This window comes from Rattus norvegicus, chromosome 1 (assembly GCF_021556685.1).
Source record: "Rattus norvegicus strain SHRSP/BbbUtx chromosome 1, alternate assembly SHRSP_T2T, whole genome shotgun sequence".
NCBI lineage: Eukaryota > Metazoa > Chordata > Mammalia > Rodentia > Muridae > Rattus > Rattus norvegicus.
In genome coordinates, this window is record NC_141534.1 from 1,398,310 (window position 1) to 1,421,055 (window position 22,746).

At 34.6% G+C, this 22,746-nt stretch overlaps 1 pseudogene; it reads left to right on the plus strand.

The window, feature by feature from the left end:
• Positions 1-6,035: 6,035 nt before the first annotated feature.
• LOC148006791 (vomeronasal type-2 receptor 116-like) lies at positions 6,036-14,890 on the plus strand (annotated as a pseudogene).
• Positions 14,891-22,746: the final 7,856 nt, after the last annotated feature.

Consider the following 22,746-nt stretch of genomic DNA (forward strand, 5'->3'; position numbering starts at 1 on the left):
ATCCATCTGTGTCACTCATTGTAGTCAAACTAAGTTATATAAGTTTGCATATCAGTGTTCCAGTTAAAAAACATAACAAAACAAAACAAAAAAAAACAAACAACAATACCAAAAAAACAAAAAAACAAAACAAAACAAAACAAAAAAAACAAAACCTGCTGAACCAGTTCCCATGTGTACCCATGCTATCAGGCTCTCACTAGATTAGGTTCCATCAGGCCATTGGAACTAGCACTAAATTATCTCAGCTGCACCATGCTACCCCAAGAAAACAGGTCTAGAGGAGTGCTGATACACAGGTCAACAAGAGGGTCAAGCCACCTTCAGAAACAGAAAGACAAACTAACACAAGAGATAACCTGATGGTGAGGCAAGTGCAGGAACACAAGCAACAGAAAGCAAGACTACTTGACATCATCAGAGCCCAGCCCTCCCACCAAAGCAAACACTGGATATCCAAATCCACTGGAAAAGCAGGAATTAGATTTAAAATCACATTTTATCATCATAATGGAGGACGTTAGAAAGTCAGAAATAACTCCCTTAAGGAAATATGGGACAACACAAGCAAACAAATAGAAGCCGTTAAAATGGAAACACAAAAATACAATAAAAAATTACAGAAAACCACAACCAAAGAGGAGAAGAAATTGAACAAAACCATCTAGGAGTTAAAATGGAAATAGAAACAATAAAGAAAGCACACAGGGAGAAAACCCTGGATATGGAAAATCTAGGGAAGAGATCAGCAGTCATAGATGCAAGCTTCACCAATAGATTACACGAGATATAAGAGAGAATTTCAGGAGCAGAAGATATCATAGAAAACATTGACACAACCATCAAAGAGAATGGAAAATGGAAAAAGCTGCTAGCACTAAACATACAGGAAATCAGGACACAAATCAAAGATCATACCTAAAGATAACAGGTATAGAAGAGTGTGAAGACTCGCAACATAAAGGGCTGGTAAATATCTTCAACAAAATCTTAGAAGAAAACTTCCCTAACCTAAAGAAAGAGATGCCCATAAACATAAAAGAAGCCTACAGAACTCCAAATATATTGTACCAGAAAAGAACTTCCTCCTGTCACAAAATAGTCAAAACACCAAATGCACAAACCAAAGAATGAATATTAAAAGCAGTAAGCGAAAAAGGTCAAGTAACATATAAAGGCAGACCTGTCAGAATTATACCAGAATTCTTACCAGGGACTATGAAAGTCAGAAAATACTGGACATATATTATACAGACCATAAGAGGACACAAATGTCAGCCAAGGTTGCCATATCCAGCAAGACTCTCAGTAACACAGAGGGTAAACCAAGATATTTCATGATGAAAAAAATATTAAACAAAATATTTCTACAAATCCAGCCCTACAAAGGATAATAGAAAACTTCAAAACAAGGTAGGAAACTTCACCCTAGAGAAAGCAAGAAACTAATCTCCTTGCAACAAAACCAAAAGAAGAGAGACACACAAACGTAATTCCACCTCTAACAATGGGAATAACAAGAAACAACAACCACTATTCCCTAATATCACTCAACATCAGTAGATTCAATTCCCCTGGAGGAGATAAACCTTGTAAGTAACCTCAAAACTCCTTAAGAAATAGAAGCAGTTATTTATAGTCTCCCAACCAAAAAGAGCCCAGGACCATATGAGTTCAGTGCAGAATTCTATCATATCTTCATAGAAGATCTCATACCAATACTGTCCAAATTATTATACAAAATAGAACAGATGGAGCACTATCAAATTCTTTTTTGTGAAGCCACAATTACTCTTACATGTAAAGCACTAAAATACCCATCAAAGAAAGAAACCTTCAGATGAATTTCCCTTATGAAAATAGATGAAAAAATAATCACTAACATTCGTCAAAACCAAATGTAAGAACACATCAAAAAGATGATCCACCATGATCAAATGGGCTTCATCCTAGGTATGCAGGGATGGTTCAATATACAGAAATCCAATAACGTATATCATAATATAAACAAACTGAAAGATAAAAACCACATGATTATTTCATTAGATGCTTAGAAAGCATTTAATAAAATTCAACACAACTTTGTGATAGAAGTCCTAGAAAGATCAGGAATTCAAGGCCCATACCTACACATACTAAAAGCCTTAAACAGCAAACCAGTAGCTCACATCAAAATAAATGGAGAGAAACTTGAAGCAATCCCACTAAAATCAGGGACTAGACAAGGCTTTCCATTATCTCCCTACTTATTAAATATAGTTCTCAATGTCCTAGTCACAACAATCAGACAACAAAAGGAGTTGAAAGGAATACAAATTGGAAAGGATGAAGTCTAAGTATCACTATTTGCAGATGATATGATAGTATATTTAAGTGACCAGAAAGGTCCACCAGAGAACTACTGAACCTGATACATAACGACAGCAAAGTGGGTGGGTATAAAATTAACTCAAATAAGTCAGGAGATGTATTATACTCAAAGGATAAACAAACTGAGAAAGAAATTAGGGAAACAACCCCCTTCATAATACTCTCAATAATATAAAAAAAACTTGGTGTGACTTTCACCAAGCAAGAGAAAGATTTGTATGATAATAACTTAAAGTCTCATAGAAATAAATTAAACAAGATCTCAGAAGATGGAAAGATATCCAATGCTCATGGATTGGAAAAATTAATATAGCACAAATGGCCCTTTTGCCAAAATAAATCTACATATTCATTGAAATCCTCACAAATATTCAAATTCAATTCTTCATAGATGTAAAATAGCAAGTTGGAAATTCATTTGGAATAACAAAATCCCAGGACAGCTTAAACTATCCTCAACAATAAAAGGACTTTTTGGGGAATCATCATCCCTGACCTCAAGCAGTATTACAGAGCAATAGTTAAAAAATTATATGGTATTGGTACAGAGACAGGGAGACAGATCATTGGAAAATAATTGAAGACCTAGAAATGAACACACACCTATGGTCACTTGATCTTCATCTAAGGAGCTAAAACCATCCAATGGAAAAAAGGTAGCATTTTCAACAAATGGTGCTGGTTCAATGGAAGGTCAGCATGTAGAAGAATGCAAATCAATTCATTCTTATCACCCTGTATAAAGCTTAAGCCCAAGTGGATCATTGATCTTCACATCAAACCAGATACACTCAGACTAATAGAAGAAAACATGGGGAAGAGTCTCTAATACATGGACACTGGGAACATTTTTCTGAACAGAACACTAATGCCTTATGCTCTAAGATCAAGAATCAACAAATAGAACCTCATAAGACTGCAATGCTTCTGTAAGGCAAAGGACACTGTCATTAGGACAAAATGCCAACCAACAGATTGGGAAAAGATCTTTAGCAATCCTACATCCAATAATGGGCTAGTATCCAAAATATACAAAGAATTCAAGAAGTTAGACTCCTGAGAGCCAAATATCCCTATTAAAAGGGGGTAAAGAGCTAAACAAAGATTCACAGCTGAGGAATATCTAATGGCTAAGAAGCACATAAAGAATGGTTCAACATCCATAGTCATCAGGGAAATGCAAATCAAAACAACCCTGAGATTCCACCTCACACCAGTCAGAATGGCTAAGATCAATAACCTGTTGACAGCAGATGTTGGTGAAGATATGGAGAAAGAACAACACTCCTCCATTGTTGGTGGTATTGCAACCTGGAACAACCTCTTTGGCAATCAGTGAGAAGGTTCTTCACAAAAGTGGACATTGTATTACCTGAGGACCCAGGTCTGCCTCTCCTGGGCATATACCCAAAAGACGCACCAACATACAACAAAGCCACATTTTCCACTATGTTCATAGGAGCATTATTTAGAATAGTCCGAAGCTAGAAGAACCAAGATGCCCTTCAACTGAGAAATGGATATAGAAAATATGGTACATCTACACAATGGCATACTACTCAGGTATCAAAAAACAATGACTTCATGAAATTCATAGGCAAATGGAATGAACTAGAAATATCATCCTGGTTTAAGTAACCGAATCACAGAAAAACACAAATGGTATGCTCTCACCGTTAATTGGATAATAGCCCTAAATTTCGATTACCCAAAATGCAATCCACAGACCACATGAAACTCATGAACAAAGATGCTCAAAATGGGGATGTCTCACTCCTTACAAATGGAAACAAAAATATCCATACGGAGGGGATAGGGAGTCAATGTTAAGAGCACAGAATGAAGGAACAGTCATTCAGCTCCTGTCCCATATGTGGCCCATATATATGCAGCTACCAAAACTAGATAAGATGAATGATGGTAAGAAATGCATGCTGACAGGAATTGTATATAGATCTTTCCTGAGAGACACAGCCAGAACAAGTCAAGTACAGAGGTGAATGTTACCAGCAAACTACTGACCTGAGAATAGGACTCCCATTGGAGAAATTAGAGAAAGGATTGAAAGTGCTAAAGGGGCTTGCAACCCCATTAGAACAAAAATGTCAAACAATCAGAGCTCCCAGGGAGTAAACCACTACCCAGGCTGACCCATGGCTACAACTACATATGTAGCAAAGGATGACCTTGCTAGGCATAAATGGAAGTAGAAGCCCTTGGTCCTAACAAGGGCAGAACCCTGGTGTAGGGAATTTTGGGGGGGAGAAACGGTAAGGTGTATTGATGGAGAGGGGAACACCCATATAGAAGGGGGGTTGTAGGAGGCTTGTGGTCAGGAAACCGGTAAAGGGAATAACATTTGAAATGTAAATAAGAAATACCCAATTAAACATAAAAATCAAGATGCAACAAACTAACACAACAATCGGATTTCTATGATAAATTTTCAATCCAAAATACATCCAAACAATAAACTTACAAACAGTTGATAAGGATATAACCTGCCTGCCCAGAAAATATAAATTTGATTACAGAAATCCACCACATCTACCTTGACAATTCAAGACCACCCAGATGCAGATCACTCTTCTCTGTCTCCATCTTGATTTTTCTCTCTTCTTTTTCTCTCCCACCTTATTTTTTTACTGTACAATCATGGCATTGACCTAACTGGTACCAGCCCTCTCCTATCTATAGAAATCAACCTACATATCAGACATGCATCTGTCTTCTTGCAATGTAATCCAAGACAATACCATTTCAAAACATATACCAACTAGGCATACAAATATATGTTATATAATAATATCAGCAATAAAATTCTCTCTCATAAATGACAGGTATATTCTTTTATTCCTTTAAAGAAAACACATAAAATTATTCTCAACCATCTTATTGAGGTATGAACATACATCAAAGAGAAAAATATTTACCAAATGTCATTGAGTGTCAAGAACTGATTATCAGGCAAGAGATCAGCATTACAACCCATTAAATATCTGCATAGGAATTGATATTGTCAGGATGTACGTTGAATCTGTATGATTCCAGGAATTATTGGATTTAGCATAATGACATATTCTCCAGATCACAAGAATTATGAGAAGCTTAAGGGGATTTTGTGAAAATGCTCAACTCCTGCCTCAATGTTGAATGTGAAACTTCCCTTCCCTAAACCAGAGAATGAAAGACATAATGTTCCATGATTCAACTCAAAGTCCAAATGATATGGAACATTTATAACTTCTCAACTCTTGTCTTACTATAAAAGTTCTGAGGAAATCTATTGGGTTCATAAATATTGCTGTTGACACATGGTCTGATGAAGGCTGTTCAAGAGAAAATTGCCCTTTCAAATATTTATGGCATGGATGTTAATGAAATCATGGCAGCTGTGGATGGAGAACATTATCTTCAAAACATGTTTTTGGAAATGTTTTGATCAAAAGTTTTCAGACCTCAGATGTAGAGCTTGAGGCCAGAAGTTTTCCATTGTATCCAGGGAGCAGAACATATGATGAACGGAAAGAAACTGTTGAATATAATTAAGTGGATCGCCTGTCAGCAGAAGCCTTAAAATATACAAACTGGTGTAAATGTGTGTGTTATGTTTGCCTGCATAAGAATCAGGTTTCACAATTGCTCCATGCTAGATCCTAGCAGACATGAAGAAGCTGTGTGCTTTCACTATTGGCTTTTTTTCCCTGCAGTTTTGTCTCATTTTGAGCAGTTTGACTGAACCCAATTGCTTTTGGAGGATAAAGAAGAGAGAAATTAATGATGGAGATTTGCAAAATGACTGTGGTTTTGTCCTTTTTACACTTGAGAGCCCTATTGAAGAAAATTTTTATAATCACATTATTAATTTTAGGTAAGTTACTACCTTTATTTCTGGTTTCAATATTATGAATTAGAAGTATATAACTGTACACAGCCTGTAAGATCCTGTCCTGTTTTTCCCCTTGTAACTTTAGGATCCACAGAATTAATTATAACTTCAGTCAATGTTTTGATACTTTCAAATGTGACACAGTTTATGTTAGCTTTACTACATTGGCTCTAGTTCACAAAGCTGGAAAACGTGAGAAACTGGATTCTATCTCTTGAATCTTTGTTGATATACGTTGAAATACTTTTTTACCTTTACCTTGAGTTCATAATTCCCACTTTTGGCAAAATCTCAATATGAAGAGACTGCATCATTGCCTCTTTTCAATTTTCTGCCAACCATTCCTTTATAATCATGCATCAAAAGGCCTCAATAAAATGGTTATCTAATTTTGGCCTCTAAAAGTTGAGCATACACTCAGACATTGAAACATGTGTGGTGGTTGTGGTGGAAGGATGTCTACTATATATGATTAAATGCATATTATTACATATATACTTAAGAGTATATATATGTACACACACATATATATATATGTATATATATACATATATATATATATGTATGTATGTATACCTTGCATTACAAAATACTCTTTAAATGAGCCCCTCCTGTCATTCTGGAGCTGTCACTGAATATGGAAAATGCCTGCCAGATTTCTTAATCTGTTACCAGAATATCTTTTCATCCAGTGATGCAAACACTCAGTCACATACTAGAATTATTATCTGCATCATATAGATATTCAATATTTTTCTTAATTTTAAAACAATGTAACATTATAGAAAATCTAGGAGAATAAATGTATTTCTTGTTGATAAGAAGCTGTTCTCAATGTGGCTACATAATTCTTAGATTCCAAGTGTGAGATGTTATCATTTGTGCCTGCAAATCATGAGAGAAGGGATGTTGAAATCACTCAAATTTTAACTAATCCACGAGCTTGTGGCTTCAGTCTTTCATAAACTGAAGTTTTCTGCACTTTTCTATCCCTGACTCTCATCCCATTTTTTATTCAATTTTTGTGTCTTTCCGAGTTAAACAAAATATTTTCTAATTGTTAGCAACAGTATACTTTGTACACTTTGATATTAGTGGTGGCTTCACATTATTGTAATTCTGTGTTAGGTCAGTAGAAATTCAATTTCTGATGTATTCTGTATCATTCTAGATCTCATTGGAAAAAATAGTGGACATTCTCTTTAGTGACACTTCTACAAGTCATTATAAAATTTAAATTAACAAATATATGAATTGTATCAATACACGTTTAAGGTTTAGAAAGAAAAACTTAGATTCAAACAGTCAATTAAAAGTGAAAATTTCAGCAAAAGAGCCTGTTTGGTGTTTTAATCCTGATGAGAGGTATTTGCTAATAGTAACAGATGAGCAGATGAACTGCCAACTATGCTTGGGCAGAGGAACACATTTGAAATGAAAGAATTTCTTAGGGTTCAGACATCTATTACAGGACATTAAAGAATTAGGAGACCTGAAGTGTTAAGAGAAATTTCAATCCACTTTTACAAAATTAAAATAGTAGCAACACACTAAACGTTGACTTCATGTTGACATGTATAGGAACCAAAAGGATAATATTCAGGTTGCACAATATATTGCATCATTTTATGTACTTGAAATGAATAAATAAAGTTAAGTAAAAGATGTCTTTAAATATGTATTGTTTAATGAATATTAACCGTTGAAATTATTAAATGCATGTTCTATGAACAAGGAAACATTATTGATAATGTTTCCTGCTATGCTATGCATAAAATTAGCATTTTCATATTGTATAATTCCAACGAGTTATTCCTAATTTGAAATTTGAAAAATGTTCTTACTGATATAATAATTTCTCTCCTCAAAACACTGATACTCCTTTTGAAGTAAACTGATTGCTAGATAATTTACACAGATACATAATTCATTTTGTATATACTTACTCTGTGTTAGGTATTATTATATAAGGGCTTTTGAATATATTTCTAAATGATTCACTTTTTAATCTTTTATGTTCTTTTACTCTGCTTGATACTCAAAAATTATTTTGAATTTTGATACAATTTATTATGCAACATTTGGTATAGGATCATAAACAATAGAAATTCTTAAATATGCATTAATGATATTTTTAGGGTTAAAAAGTACATGAACACAGAAGTTGAACAAAATTTTTGATGTAATATATGATTCAAAAATAATTAAAATTATTAACATGTTTAATATAAATTACATTTAAATACTATAATTATAATTCAAATATGTTATGTATTTCATGCGTCGTTTATGTCATGCTTTTTATTTTGTATTTGTGGAATTATATCTCCAAGATATATTATAACAGTCTTAATCAATTGGATGCTAATGTAGTCAGAAGATGGTATTCAGAGGTACAATAGTCCCCTTATTGACTGTCAAAGTTACAAAATTTATCACAAGTTATTGTCATGGGTCTATGAACTTTTACATTGTATTCAAATCTTAAGATCTCTAATTTATGAGACTTATTTCATGACATTTAGACAGAAATATAGAATGCAATTGTGATACAAACTTAATTGCAATTGAAAGTTTCTTTTTCAAGCATCTCCCTTAATCATCATTATGCTTGGTTTTAGAATACCAGCAAGAAAATATGAATTTTTTCTGGTAATGTTTTTTGCTACTGATGAGATAAACAAGAATCCATATCTTTTATCCAACATGTCTTTGATATTTTCCTTCATTTTTGGTATGTGTGAAGATACAATGGGAGTTCTGGATAAAGCATATTTACATCAAAACAACTATTTCGATCTACTTAATTATAACTGTGGAAGAAAGAAACGTTGTGATGTAAAATTACAGGACCATCATGGAAAACTTCCTTAAAACTTTCAGTTAATTCACGGGCACCAAAGGTAATAATGTGTGACACTGGACGAAATACCAACTATAAATTCCATTTACATGTGCCTACAAGAAAACTTGGACCCCATGCATTTGTAGGTATGCTGCTAAACACACAGACACAGACACACACACACACACACACACACACACACACACAGACACACAGACACACACACACAGACACACACACACACACACACAGAGAGAGAGAGAGAGAGAGAGAGAGAGAGAGAGAGAGAGAGAGAGATACAAAATTGTATAACTATACAGGGCGAACAGGAAAAGCTGTTTTCTAGAACATACAGTTTTGATATATTCTAGACTATATCAGTAAAAATCTATGATATGTATTGTGTAATCTTACTACCCTCAATCTGAGTTCTGAACGGTGAGTAGCATTACTTGTATTTATGTCCAAACCTCCTAACAATCATCTTCCTCATGTGGATGTTTCATCCTCTCTTCTATACTCTTTAGATTTTCTTTGGACCATTTAATCCTAACCTGAGTGACCATGACCAGTTTCCCTATATCTATCAGATAGCAACCAAGAACACATATTTGCTCCATGGCATGGTCTCCTTGATGTTTCATTTTGAATGGACTTGGATAGGACTGGTCATCACAGATGATGACCAAGGTATTCAGTTTCACTCAGACTTGAGAGAAGAAATACAAAGGCATGCGATCTGTTTAGCTTTTGTGAATATGATCCCAGAAAGCATTCAGTTATACAACACAAAGTTTAAGATTTATGACCAACAACTTATGACATCTTCAGCAAAGGTAGTTATCATTTATGGCAAAATGATCTCCACTCTAGAACTCAGCTTTGCAAGATGGGCATATTTAGTTGCACGGAGAATCTGGATCACAACCTCACAATTGGATTTCATCACATATGATAAAGATTTCAGCCTTGATTTCTTCCACGGGACTGTCATTTTTGCCCAGCACCACAATGACATCGCTATATTTAGAAATTTTATGCAAACAATAAACACATCCAAGTATCCAGTAGATATTTCTCAGTCTATGGGGCAGTGGAATCATTTTAACTGTTCAATCTCAAAGAACAAGAAGAAAATGGATTTTTTTATGTTGAAAAACCCATTGGAATGGTTAACACAGCACACATTTGACATGGTCCTGAGTGAAGAAGGTTACAATTTGTATAATGCTGTGTAGGCTGTGGCCCACACCTATCACGAACTCATTTTTCAACAAGTAGAGTCTCAGGAAATGACCAAACCCAAAGGACTATTCACTAACTGTCACCAGGTAACGTTTCTTACATTTCATTATGCTTAGATATAGCAATGTGACCTTTCAGGCCACTGAGAAGTTCACATACATTTGTTACAGGTTAACTCTTGGTATAAAGTTTTCTATACTGCAAAACTCCAAAATGAATTTTTTACATGGATATATATCATGCACAGTGATAAGTTTTAATAGGAGACAATACATTTTCATGAATATAAGTGAATTATGTGAAAATTTGTTTTAACATTTAACCAAATAAGTTCAAAATTTAAAAGGAGCCAAGAGTTTCATCATAAAATACTTAAGTGATAACTAGCCTAGAATATTTTTCTCAAGAAGGATTTCTCAAAAATGAGTACATGTGCTCTGATAATAGCTATTCATTTAAATTAATAATATTTATAACAACACGTATGATTAAGAGTACACATTTCATTAAGTTAATGGGTATTTCGTACATCTATGCAGTATGTCCATGATTGACCCACTACCATTCTTTACTTCCAAAACTTCCATATTTTATAACTCCCCCTTTTTTCTTACATATTTGGCTTTAGCTTTTAAATATTATTTTAGACAAACATGTGTACACATACATACACATACCATGTGATTTGTTCTCTGGTAGTCATTTATTCTAGCTTCCTTAACCACCAACAATTAATGTGAAGTATATTAAATTGTAATTATACAATATAACATGTAATTATAACTTGTAATAATACAGCATAGTGTATTTTACTACATGGGGTTACTATAATATACCTGTATTTTCTGAAAGACATTAAAAAATTATGGGACATTCTCAATTTGGTATTCTCTGTATTGATATGCATTTGGAATCATATAATGATTCATCTCTTTCAGGTGGCTTCTTTGCTGAAAACTAGGGTATTTACTAACCCTGTTGGAGAGTTGGTGAACATGAATCATAAGGAAAATCAGTGTGCCAAGTATGACATTTTCATCATTAGGAATTTTCCAAAAGACCTTGGATTAAAAGTGAAAATAGGAAGCTATTTTCCTTGTTTGCCACAGAGTCAACAACTTCATATATCTGAAGACTGGGAGTGGGTCACAGGAGATATATTGGTAGGTACACTACAATTTTTTTAAAGATATCTAAATTTTAAAACGGGAAGCACTCAACAATTTCCCTGTGGTCAAGACCAATTAATACTCTTGCAAATGACCATTCTCAGTTACAAGCACCAAAATTTAATGACACTGAAATTCATTTGATCTGGTTACAGGGATCAAAGGACTCTGAATCCTATGGTCAATTGCATCCATATGACTATTTACCCTACCCTACAGAAACATATTTTTTAAATTTATAGCAATATATACAGTTAAACACATACACACACACATACATATGTATATATATATACACATATATATTGTAACTAAATATAAACTATATATAAACTGATTATGTATGAACATAGTTTTAGCTTAATTAAGTATAGCATAGATTCATTATGAGAAGTATTTTCCTAGATTAAAACTTTTTTTAATTTATAGATTTTTATTATTAATTTTACTTATTTACATTTCAATATTATCCTCCTTCCCAGTTTCCCCTCCTCTGCAGAATATTGCCTCATCTGTCATCAGAGTAAGAGAGACCCTTGGTCCTGTGAAGGGTGCATGACACAGAATATGAAAATGTTAGATCATTGAGGCCAGAGTGGCCAGATTGTTGGGGAGCTCTTTAATAGATGCAGGGGGGGTGGGATGGAATGGGGATTAAATGTTTTCTTTTACACTTAGGAAAAGTTCATTAATTGTATGAGAGTCTTATATGACATACTTTTTTCTTATTTATTGAACAAGTCTACTTGAGATATCCTACCTTCTCTTTCCATACAACTCTGTGTTCTTATTATTTTATTTATCAGTTTTTAAGAGAAAAACTGATGCCACATAAAAGTTACATTTGAATTAATCACTTTAGCAAGGAGAAAATTTAAATTGTAACACCTAAAATGTTGCATATATAATATTCATGACACAAATTATTGTATGATGTTCAATGCATTTCAGGGTAATATAAAATAATAAATTTTCAGTGGAATACATCTGTTAAATTCCAAAATATTAATCTATAGTTCATTTTATATATGATGTATTCATGATCTTCACACAGATATACATATTAAATACATATTTATATAACATTTATAATGTCCATATTTCATGTATACATATATTATTATATATAATTTATATTGATATGTGTGTGCCTGCCTGTGTGTCTGTGTGTCTGTGTGTCTGTATGTGTATTGCCTCAGGTTCCCTCCTCAGTGTGTAGTGAGACATGTACTGCAGGATTCAGAAAAAGTAATCAGAAACAAACAGCCGACTGCTGCTTTGATTGTGTCCAGTGCCAAGAAAATGAGATTGCCAATGATACAGGTACATGCTTGCTTGCAGAGAAAAATTTGCTGAATTTGAATATCTTCTCTTTACAAACAAGAAATATGATATGTCCTAGATGGAAACTATAGCCCAAAAATCTCCATGTTTCAAAATTTAATTGGTTAAATAATATCAGTTTCCCTTGGACCCAGTTAATTACCTGCAATTTATTCCAAAAACAACCCATGTATCTCAGAATATAATGGTTAATGCTTTTATACTATGCAGAAAATGCTTAGGGGGACATACATGTCTAACATTTTTTAAAAGATAATTTTAGGCATAACCTAAGCTGATGTATATTCTTCTTTGATCCTTTGTACAAAGAATCTTGACTACATGTACAGTCCACAAACTTTCTGTCACCAAGCTTAGTCCCTGACAAAGACAAGATGCTCAGAACAACAAGTGTTCTCTAGTGAAACATATTTTAAGAGCTTACATGACATAAAGGATTAGGCGTTTCCTATCAAAGAATTAGAAAAAGAGTGAAGATATCAAGAATGCAACAAAAAATAGGAGAGTGCTTATCATTAATCACAGCCTAAATAAGGAAAGCGGGATGAATGTCAATATCAATAATCTTCATGCCATAACCTTCTATAGCCATAACCATGGAAAGTGTAGTTGGGGGAAAAGAAATTGTACCACAACAAGAAGGACATGCATAAGTTAATGAGACATACGGCTTCAAGCATGAAAATATTCCTATACACAAACGGTTTTTGAATGAGGAATTGTATGTTCACAAGCCTATATGTAGACACAAAGTGTACAATACTCAAAGCAAACAAAATACATAATGTTTTACATCCACCAGCATCAATAAATAAGTCAGCATACAACCCTTGTCTCTGAATAGTAAATTTATGGATTGAGATATAAAATAAATTGATATTATGCATATTAGTATTCATCATATTTTTATTTCATTTTTCTTTAAGTGATAACTTTTCCAATTTTTGTGATGATGATTTGTTCCATCACAAAGCATAGGTTAATAGACAGGAAACATAAGTAATTAGTCCCTGAAGCAATAATGAGTGTAATATATTCTCAACCCCAAATTATTTATTGACATATCCTTTAAAAAAAACAAATATATAATTATTAACTACATGATTATGATACCTTATAAGGGATTATTTTTCTTTGCCAACAGATATGGAGCAGTGTGTGAGATGTCCAGATTATTCATATGCCAACTTAGAACAAACCGAGTGCCTCCAAAGAGTTGTGACATTTCTCGCTTATGAAGATCCATTGGGGATGGCTCTATGCTGCATGGCCCTGTCCTTTTCAGCCATCACAATTCTAGTACTAGTCACTTTTGTGAAGTACAGGGATACTCCCATTGTGAAAGCCAATAACCGTATTCTCAGCTACATCCTGCTCATATCTCTAGTCTTCTGTTTTCTCTGCTCATTGCTCTTCATTGGACATCCCAACCAGGCCACATGCATCCTGCAGCAGGCCACGTTTGCAATATTTTTCACAGTTGCTATTTCTACTGTGTTGGCCAAAACAATAACTGTGGTCACAGCTTTCAAGCTCACTACTCCAGGGAGAAGGATAAGAAAGATGATGATAAAAGGGGCAACTAACTTGCTCATTCCCATTTGTACCCTAATCCAACTTGTTCTCTGTGGAATCTGGTTGGTGACATCTCCTCCATTTATTGACAGAGATATACAATCTGAACATGGAAAGATAATCATCACTTGCAACAAAGGCTCAGTCATTGCCTTCCACGTTGTCTTGGGATATTTAGGCTCCTTGGCTCTGGGGAGCTTCACTGTGGCTTTCTTGGCTAGGAACCTTCCTGAGAGATTCAATGAGGCCAAGTTCCTAACATTCAGCATGTTGGTGTTCTACAGTGTTTGGATCACCTTCCTCCCTGTCTACCACAGCACCAGGGGGAAGGTTTTGGTTGTTGTGGAGGTTTTCTCCATCTTGGCTTCTAGTGCAGGGTTGCTAGGGTGCATATTTATCCAAAAGTGTTATGTTCTTTTACTTCGACCAGATTTAAATGTTCTTCAGAAATAAAAAGATAAATTGCTTTATCGAACCTTTGAGAGTTTTAAAATTTTAGATGATGCTCAACATATCTATTTTGCTTTGTCTTAACAAAAGTGTTCATAAATCATCAAAGGAAATTAAGTAATATCTAGGCCTAGTATTTGTAACACAGAACAGCACTGCCTAAAGCAATATCAATTAGTAAGTTTTGGTGGCAAATGAGCTCTCAGAAACCTAAACATATTGAGAACAGGAAATATCCATTACTGAGAGGCTACAATCATTTTGATTTGTAGATATGTGTTTAAGAAATGTTCTTAATTACAGATTAGTATAAGTACATTCTGCTCCATGTAGGCAAGACAACTTTCAAGCAAGATGTTCTGGGAGTTATAAGGAAGTAGACTGTCATAGGATGGACAGGAACCCAGTGATCAGCATTATTCCATGGTCTATCATTGAATCCCTTCATCCATGTTCTTTTCTTGGCTTCATTCAATTAAGTGTGACCAAGGTACATAGGGAAATAACACTTTTCTCATATATGTTTTGACCAAGGTTTTTTTTTACAGCAACAGAAATTAAAACATCAGCTAATTGGTAAATTGCCTTATGTGAGAATTGGATTGCCATATATTATGGATGAGATATTGGAATAGATTTATAATATACTATTAAGATATTCAGAATATCAAATAACATACTAAGCATAGTACAGTATATGAAAAGGAGTATGGGAGTCAGATTTTGCCTGCTCTTGATCTTTATATGAAAACACACCATATCATTACAAAATGTAAGAGTGTCTCATATACTGAGAAAAATTGATAAGAAAAATAATGTAGTACAAATTACCATTTTCAAAATTTGGTCAGTGAAGTCTGAAAACATATAAAATACTTTAGATGAAGAATCTCATGCATTTTATCCAAATAGGAATAATTAAAGATTATTTAGTTTCATATTACATACACAAACACACAGATAAAAAAAACATAACACACTACTATTTCTGAACAATAGTTTGTGAAATAGTTTCATTCTTTCAAAATAATGGTTTTTTAATTTTATTTTTTACTGTTATTTGGTACTTTACTGTTCAGAGTGTAATTTAATTGCTTTTTTACTTTACAAATCCTGATTCTAACACACCTTTTTTTAACCTCTCTCTGCACTCCTAAAAAACACATGGGCTCTTATATCATTAAATATTGCTGAATACATACATTTATTTTATATACATGTACATTTTGAAGTATAAACTGTAGGAACCATGCAAAAATTACATACATTTATGTTCTCATGGCTCATCATTTGATACTACATAACCAACAATTCTTTGTTTCCTTCCCTTGCAATGACAATGTGTCCTATTCTCTTACTTAGAGATCCCTTTAAATTGTTGTGTAGCCTAAAAGCTTTGCAAGCTTTCTTCCTTCCATACTGACATGCACAGTGTAATAAATCTTTCTCAGATTTTATTTTTGGAGTCTTATTCCTAAAACTTTTTTTTCTACCTATACTCTTCTTAGAATATTCCTCTTCACAGCTAACTTCCTCATCCTTTGACACTGAAGATCTTTCCCACCAACTTCTTCACTAATCCCTGGATTTTTTGTTGTTGTTACTATTAATGTTGTATTTGTTGTTGTTGCTGCTGTTCATTTGGTTGGTTGGTTGGTTGGTTTTGTTTGGTTTCACTTTTTGGTTTGTTTGTTGTGTTTTGTTTCGTATCTTTGGGTGAGGGAAAATTTTGTAAGAGGATACATTCATTTTTATACTCTTTACCTTTACTCTGGAAACATGTAGTGTCATTTCTACCAATTTGAATTCTAGTATTTAGAACTAAAGCTTCTGGTTGCTGACCACCACACCTTCTATATTTGACATATGGAGATATATAAAATGTGAAATCTCCATTTTCTGCATACTGTCACATTTCCCTGACTGTGAAGGAAGTTTGTTAGTCTGATAAAACAGTGTCAAGTAACTTTTTCAGAAATTCTACTTGATCATTGAGCACATCATCAGCAATGGGCAACGTTTGATATGTACTCATATGATGTGCAATAGTTTGAAGTCCTTTGACAGATTTTTAAGATCAGGTTCCTCCCACAGATGACTTTTTCACCAAGTTCTTTTTTTCATTTAATTTAATTTAAATATATTTTTTTTATTTCTTCTTTGTGACTTTCACATTATGCATCTCCACAAGTTCATTTGAGAAAGCATATGCAAAATATTGTACTGTTTAATTTTTATAACCTTGATAAAATTAGAATCATTTGAGAGGAGGAAATGAGAACATGAGTTTAAGGGCCTTCTTTGATTAGTCATCAGTGTAGCTGGACTCAATGCAATGTGAGAAATGCTATACTTGGCTTGTCAGCCCAGTGCAGTGTTGAAAAGCATACTTAGAAAGTCAGTAATTTTTATTCCTCTATGCCTTCCTTTAGTTCATGCTTAAGTTTTTACCATGCAATTCTATGAGCAGGAATACAATTCTATAAACAGGAATTTTAGGAACCCTAAAATTCCCCAATTTTCTGTTAGCACAGTAACAGAAATCAAATGCGAAGTTGTTGCCTAATTTGATATAAATCAAGGACTTGGTGTTAAACACAAAACAATATGATTGAAGTGTTTTTTAAGTAATTGCTTTTTAATGAAAACATAATGCCAGGCATGGTGGCAAATGATAGTAATATTCTCAATATGAAAGAAGGCAAGAATGGATTTAGAGAAACAAAGTTAAAACCAGGCTGAGTGATGCTAGATCACATCTAGCATTTGTAAGCATCTGTACCTTTAATTTAAATAGATATATTAAATGTTCTGTATTTGGGACTGTGGAGAGTGTTTGTTATTTAAGGGAATGTTGTTCCCAGGCTCACAAGCACCTATGAATACATCTTTTGATTTTCATAATCCTCTTTTGTCCTCGTGCACTCATGAACATATGAGTCTCTCCAATCACACAGATAGGATTTAAAATAAATGGGAAAACAAAACAAATGAAAAGACAACAAGCATACTTTGAAATTTTTCTCAGATTTATTTTTTCTGAATTGAAGATATTTGGACATAACCTTATTTTAGGCTCAAATTCAAGAACTCATACTAGTTCTGAAAATTCAATTTTCAAGCCAATCATCCCTAAGGGATTATGGCATGCATCTACACACTTCGCAGATGTACTTCCTAATGTGAAAAAGCAATCCTTCATATAAACCACATAACAAGGAAAACAGCAGCAGTCACACACCCATAAATGTTCTCTGGGAAAGTGTGTAGATTTGCTGCCAAATGCCTGTAATCTTGTGAAGAAGAAGGCATATGGGAGGACTATAAGTTAATCAAAGTCATCTTTTCTACATAGTGTCCTTATGACTAACATAAATGATGAGACAATATCTTACAAGAAATAGCAAAGATTCTCTCCACTTTAAAAGTTTCATTTCCCTATGTTGAATATTGGCTAGAAAGCTTGGTGGATTGTAGCATCTTAGGAATCAACAGCATCACTCATTTTCTCAGTTGAGGGCACTGGCACAAGAAAAATTAAACATGAACCTTTCTAAGAAACTCCATCTTTTAGTCCTTATGTTTCTCACTTTCTTCTTGGTGTCACAGTTCAGAATTATTAATTCTCTTGTATAATGTCAAATGGAATGCAAGATTTTGGAAAGAGGATTTAGAACACCCATTGTCAACCAGAGAACCAAATAATACTATTAAAAATGGAATTACAGGACCAAACAAAGAATTCTCAACTGAGGAATTTCGAATGGACACGAAGAACCTAATGCAATGCTCAACATCCTTAGTTGTCATCGAAATGCAAAACAAAACAACCTTGAGATTCCACATCACACCAGACAGAATGGATAAGATTAAATCTCAGGTGACTTCACATGTTGGCAAGGATGTGGAGAAAAAGGAACACTCCTCCATTTTAGGTGGGATTGCAAGTTGCTACAACCACTCTATAAATCATTGTGGTGGTTCCCCAGAAAACTTGGCATGGTAGTATCTGAGGATCCAGCTACACTACAGCTCGGAATATATACCCAAAAGATGCTCCAACATATAACAAGGACACATGGTCCAATGTGTTCTTCGCAGCCTTATTTAATAATAGCCAAAAGCTACAAAGAAGCCAGACACCCTTCAACAGAAAAATGAATACAGAAAATGTGGTACATTTACACAATGCAAAACTACTCAGCTATTAAAACAATGGCTAAAAGCAATATTTAAGCAAGTGGGTGGAACTAGAAAATATCATCCTGAGTCATTTAACCCACTCACAAAAGAACACACATGATCTGCACTCACTGATAAGTTGATATTTGCCCAAAAGTCCTGAATACCCAAGAAACAATTCACAGACCATATGAAGTTCAAGATGAAGGAAGACCAAAATGAGCATGCTTCAGTCTTTCTTTGAAGGTAAATCAAAATACTCACAGGAAGATATACAGGAACAAAGAGTGGAGCTGAGCCTGAACAAAAACTCATCAAGAAACTCACACAGCTATGAATCCATCCCATATGCAGCCACCAAACTCAGTCACTATTGCTGATGCCAAAAAGTGCTTACTGACAAGAACCTGATTTGCATATCTCCAGAGAGGTTCTATCAGAACCTTACTAATGGGAATAAGGATTGAAGTCAATAATGAGACTGAACACAGGGAAGACAATGGAGCAGTTGTAGAAAGGACTGGAGGAGATGAAGGGTTTTGTAACCGCATAGGAAGAACAGAAATATCAACCAACTAGACCTCCATCCACAGTTACAAGGACTGGACCGCCAAACAAAAATGGTGGGACCCATGACTCCAGACAAATATGTGGCAGAGGATGGCATATCCAGCATCAATAGGAGGAAAAGCCCTTGGCCCTGTGAAGGCTCATTTCCCAAATATAGCATAATGCCAGGGCACTGAATTGGGAGGGGTGCATGGGAATGGAAAATCTTCATGGAAGAATGTGGAGGGGAAGGTGGATAGAAGGGAGGGAAAGGAGATAACATTTGAAATGTAAATATATAAAACATCCAGTTAAAATTATTAGATTTCTTCTAAATACATCTTTTTTTTAAATTTAGAGAATACTTTATTAGTTTTTGTAATCAAACCCACGTATATAAGACCTTACATATTTAATACAGTGTGTTACCCCTGTACAAATGGAAAAAACTTAAGTTCAACATTTCTAGACCAATATGGCTGTTAATTTCTGTACAGTGACAACTCAACACAGTAAACGGGGATACTTTTTTCGAAAGTTGACAGCACAGGTAAAGTTTCAAAAAATTCAAATTATATATCTGTATATATATATTTATATTTATATAAAAAGACCAATAATAGCAGTGTGTTATGCATCAACAGCAGCAACAGCTTCTCCAGGTTCTGCAGTCATCTGAACAAAACTGTAGAGACATCCAGCACACTCCATTAAAAAAAAAAAGGAAAAAAAAAACGAGAAAAAAGCACAGTTCTGTTACTCTTGTGGTACCTGGCACCATTTTTTTTTAATTAGCTTCTCAATCATCATCTGGAAAGAAAACATTCTGAGCAACATCATTAAAAACAGCTCTGATAAAGCACGGTCACTACTACGTATCATAAAGCAGGTACAAGCTATTTTACATCCACAGAGGTATGATACAGTACTGTCCTACATCTATAATACTAGAGGATACAATTTAAAAGGCATTATTTGAGACTTGATTCTACTTTTCCAGCAGAGGGCCCAAAGGATGGTGTGACACAGCTTTGTAAAGAAACATACTCTAGACAGGATTTCCTTTCACTAGTGGCACACTTCTAAGGATTCATTCTCTCCATGAATGTCAGCTAAAACCGTTATTAAAAAATGAAATATCCCTAGAACAAAACCGTATAACCACCGGATTCAAATGAAGATGACCTAGTGGAGACAAGCTGGCCCTCACCTTACCAACAAGCTATCAAATCTGTTATGTTTAAACAGTGAGACCTCCAAGGAAGGAGATGCCAAGTAGTGCTTCAAAGCTTCGGACCACAATCAAACACAGCATCCTTTTCAACAGAAGCAGAAGCTCATCTGAATATGCTCATGGATGCTGACATCAACATTTAATCATCTCCTCACTCATCCAGGAAGAGGGGGAGATCAGTTACTACTGTACTTTATTGTGTTCAACCAAATCACCATGTTACAAAAATAGCAAGCTGCCATAATAAAAAATAAGGCTCCTCTATCCAGCACCAGATAGCATCATTTTACTTTCAAGCCTAGAAATTGCACACTTGTATATAAACCAATCGAAGATGAGGATTGAGAGTTCATCTTGGTGGATTTTTCCTTTGATGAATATGAAGTGTCCTTCCTTATCTTTTTTGATAACTTTTAATTGAATATTGATTTTATTTGATATTAGAATGGCTACTCCAGCTTGCTTCTTCTGACCATTTGCTTGGAAAGTTGTTTTCCAGCCTTTCACTCTGAGGTAGTGTCTGTCTTTGTCTCTGAGGTGTGTTTCCTGTAGGCAGCAGAATGCAGGGTCCTCTTTGCGTATCCAGTTTGTTAATCTATGTCTTTTTATTGGGGAGTTGAGGCCATTGATGCTGAGAGATATTAAGGAATAGTGATTATTGCTTCCTGTTATATTCATATTTGGATGTGAGGTTATGTTTGTGTGCTTTCATTCTCTTTGTTTTGTTGCCAAGACGATTAGTTTCTTGCTTCTTCTAGGGTATAGCTTGCCTCCTTATGTTGGGCTTTACCCTTTATTATCCTTTGTAGTGCTGGATTTGTAGAAAGATATTGTGTAAATTTGGTTTTGTCATGGAATATCTTGGTTTCTCCATCTATGTTAATTGAGAGTTTTGCAGGATACAGTAACCTGGGCTGGCATTTGTGTTCTCTTAGGGTCTGTATGACATCTGTCCAGGATCTTCTGGCCTTCATAGTTTCTGGCGAAAAGTCTGGTGTGATTCTGATAGGTCTGCCTTTATATGTTACTTGACCTTTTTCCCTTACTGCTTTTAATATTCTTTCTTTATTTTGTGCGTTTGGTGTTTTGACAATATGTGGCGGGAGGTGTTTCTTTTCTGATCCAATCTATTTGGAGTTCTGTAGGCTTCTTGTATGCCTATGGGTATCTCTTTTTTTAGGTTAGGGAAGTTTTCTTCTATGATTTTGTTGAAGATATTTACTGGTCCTTTGAGCTGGGAGTCTTCACTCTCTTCTATACCTATTATCCTTAGGTTTGATCTTCTCATTGAGTCCTGGATTTCCTGTATGTTTTGGACCAGTAGCTTTTTCTGCTTTACATTATCTTTGACAGTTGAGTCCATGATTTCTATGGAATCTTCTGCTCCCGAGATTCTCTCTTCCATCTCTTGTATTCTGTTGGTGAAGCTTGTATCTACAGCTCCTTGTCTTTTCTTTTGATTTTCTATGTCCAGGGTTGTTTCCATGTGTTCTTTCTTGATTGCTTCTATTTCCATTTTTAATTCCTTCAACTGTTTGATTGTGTTTTCCTGGAATTCTTTCAGGGATTTTTGCGATTCCTCTCTGTAGGCTTCTACTTGTTCTCTAAGGGAGTTCTTTATGTCTTTCTTGAAGTCCTCCAGCATCATGATCAAATATGATTTTGAAACTAGATCTTGCTTTTCTGGTGTGTTTGGATATTCCGTGTTTGCTTTGGTGGGAGAATTGGGCTCCGATGATGCCATGTAGTCTTGGTTTCTGTTGCTTGGGTTCCTGCGCTTGCCTCTCGCCATCAGATTATCTCTAGTGTTACTTTGTTCTGCTATTTCTGACCGTGGTTAGACTGTCCTATAAGCCTGTGTGTCAGGAGTGCTGTAGACCTGTTTTCCTGTTTT